Source organism: Otolemur garnettii, unplaced genomic scaffold (assembly GCF_000181295.1).
Source record: "Otolemur garnettii isolate 467f Iridium unplaced genomic scaffold, OtoGar3 scaffold00054, whole genome shotgun sequence".
Lineage (NCBI taxonomy): Eukaryota > Metazoa > Chordata > Mammalia > Primates > Galagidae > Otolemur > Otolemur garnettii.
The window spans coordinates 9,142,805-9,146,027 of record NW_003852449.1 but is presented as its reverse complement, the minus strand read 5'-3'; positions in this window follow the sequence as shown (position 1 = coordinate 9,146,027).

Sequence of the window (3,223 nt, the reverse complement as noted above, 5' to 3'; positions counted from 1 at the left end):
GCCCCAAGGAACCATGAGGTAACTACTGCAGAGGATTCCACCTCTAAAGAAGTGTTAGAAAAGACAGAAGGGGAATTTAAAATATGGATGATAAAAACAATGAAGGAAATTGCTAAGGGAGTGGGAAAAAAACCAAAAGGAAATCCAAAAACAGAATCAAATAAGAGATGAACAATATGAAGAATACAGAAAGGATATAGCAGAGCCGAAAGAATTGAAGCAGTCAGTTATGGAACTTAAAGATGCAATAGAAAGTATGAACAACAGATTAGATCATGCAGAAGAAAGAATCTCAAAGGTAGAGGACAAAGCTCTTTAGCTAACTCAGGCAGTTAAAGAGACAGAAAAAAAAAAGTGTGAGAAAGCAGAACATTCACTGACAGAATTATAGGATTTCATCAAGCATTCAACATACAAGTTATACATATCCCAGAAAAGTAAAAAGAATACCTCAGAGGAATGGAAGCCCTACTAGAGGATATCATAAATAAAGAGTTCCCAAATATCACCAAAGATTCTGATGCGCTCCTTTCAGAGGGATAGGAGACCCTGGGTCATCTCAACTCAAACAGAGCTTCTCAAACACATTATCAATCATAAACCTGTCCAAAGTCAAGACAAAAGAGAAGATTCTGTCAAGAGTAAATGCCAATTGACCTACAGGGGTAAATCCATCAATGTGATCATGGACATCTGAAATAAAACTTTTTGAGCAAGAAGACAATAGTCATATGCCTTTAATCTACTTAAACAAAACAATTTTCAGCTTAGAATTCTATACTCTGCTAAACTAAGCTTTAAAATTGATGGAGAAATCAAATCTTTTACTGATATGCAAACACTGAGGAGATTTGCCACAAGACCAGCTCTAAAGGAAATACTTAGGCCCATTCTACACACTGACCATCACAATGGACCAACAGCAAAGTAAACTCCCAGAAACTAAAGGACAAAACCTGGCTTCCTCAATGATGCAAAAGATAAAACTAAGCAATAGACATTTATAAAATAAGATTAATAGAACTCCACTACACTTATCAATTATTTCAATAGATGTTAATGGCTGAATTCCCTGCAGAAGAGACATAGGCTGGCTGACTTGATAAAAAAGCACAAGCCATCCATTTGCTGTCTGCAGGAAACACATCTAGCCTTAAAGGACAAATTAAAATTCAGGGTCAAAGGATGGAAGGCAATGTTTTAGTCAAATGGAACTCAGAAGAAAATAGGGGTTACAATCTTATTTTCAGATGTAAGTGGATTTAAAGCAACTAAAGTTAAGAAAGACAAAGATGGACACTTCATATTGGTCGAGGGAACAATACAAGAAGACATTTTGATTCTAAATATTCATGCACCCAACTTAGATGCTCCCAGATTCTTGGAACAGACCTTATTTAGTCTGAACAATATGATATCCTATAATACCATAATAACAGGGGACTTTAGCACTTCTCTTACAGAGCTGTACAGTCCTCTAAACAGAAGCTAAACAAAGATACAAGGGACTTAAATGAGACCCTAGAACACCTGTGCTTCAGAGACGTATATAGAACACTCCATCCCAAAGCTAAAGAATATATGTTCTTCTCATTAGCCCATGGAACATTTTCCAAAATAGATCATATCCTAAGACACAAATCAAACCTCAACAAAATGAAAAGGATTGAAATTTTAATTTGTATGTTCTCTGACCACAAGACAATAAAAGGCAGAACTCACTCCAACAAAAATGTCATCACACAAAAGCATGGAAATTAAACAACCTTATGTTTAATGAAAGTTGGGTCAATGAAGAAATAAAAAAAAGGAAATCATTAACTTCCTTGAGCATAACAACAATGAACACACAAGGTATCAAAACTTGTGGGACACTGCAAAAGCAATTCTAACAGGGAAATTTATCACATTGGATCCCTATATCTGAAAAACAGAAAGAGAGAACATTAACAACCTATTGAATCACCTTAAAGAAAAAATGGAAAAGTAGGAGAAATCCCAAAAGTAGCAGAAGTAAAAAAGTAACCAAAATTAAATCAGAAATAATGAAATTGAAAATAAAAGAATCACTCAGAAAATTAATGAAGCAAAAAGTTGGTTCTTAGAAAAGATAAGTAAAATCAATAATCCATTGGTCAGAGTAGCCAAAAATAGAAAATTAAAATCTTCAATAACCTCAAACAGAAATGAAAAGGGGGAAATAACAACTGATACTACAGAGATGCAAGAGAGTATTTCTAACGACTACCAACAACTTTATGCCCAGAAATTATCTGACATGAAAATGAAACCAGAAAATTATGTAAGTTTTGACTTGATCTTCCAATATTAAAAAGTATCTTCAACATTGGGATTTCCCAAAGTACAGATGTATATGTGTGTGTGTATGTGTGTGTATAAATATATATATACACATACATATATGTGTATATATATAATTGAGTCTTTTCTCATCCTTCAGAGTCAGAAAATTTAAAAAAGAAAAGAAATTTCAATCTTTGAAATTGTTGAGCCAACTCTACTATTCAGATGTGAGGAAACTATGGCACAAACACTGTATCTATCACGATTCCATGATTTATCAAACTAAGACAGTGGTTCATATTATTAAGATAGATTAACATTGGAACTAGGACTTTAAAACAATGTGGAATAATAGACCATAATAATAGACCTCTGCTTGAGTAAAAGCAGCTGGAAATGCATGATAACTTTAAGAAATCCTTTTATTTACCTTTTATTTCTTATCTAAGCTGCTTCTATTTTTTTCAATTCCAGTGGTCTTAGTGCTGCCACCCATCTTCTGACAGTTTTTAGAATTCTGATGAGGTAAAAAGCTGTGCTCCTCAATAATAACAACAACACTGCTGGAATTTATAAGCAATTATAGCAAGGTTACTGGTTGCAAGGTTGTATCCTTAATTGTATATCAATACAAGGTTAAATGTACAAAAGTCAATTGTTTTCCTAGATAACAGAAATGAAAAAGTAAAATTCAAAATTAAAAACACAGTATCATGTATATAAACCAAACAGAATGTAAAGCTCATCAAAAATGCCTACATAAATTAACCAATCTTTTCAAAAGCAATAAAATGGAAAAAAAGAGAGTCCCTTCAGCAGATGGCATTGGAAAAAACAACTGTACATCCAAATCCAAAAAAAAGAAAAAAGAAAACCTAGGCACAGACCTCCTCCTACTGTGCACAAAAATTAATTTAAA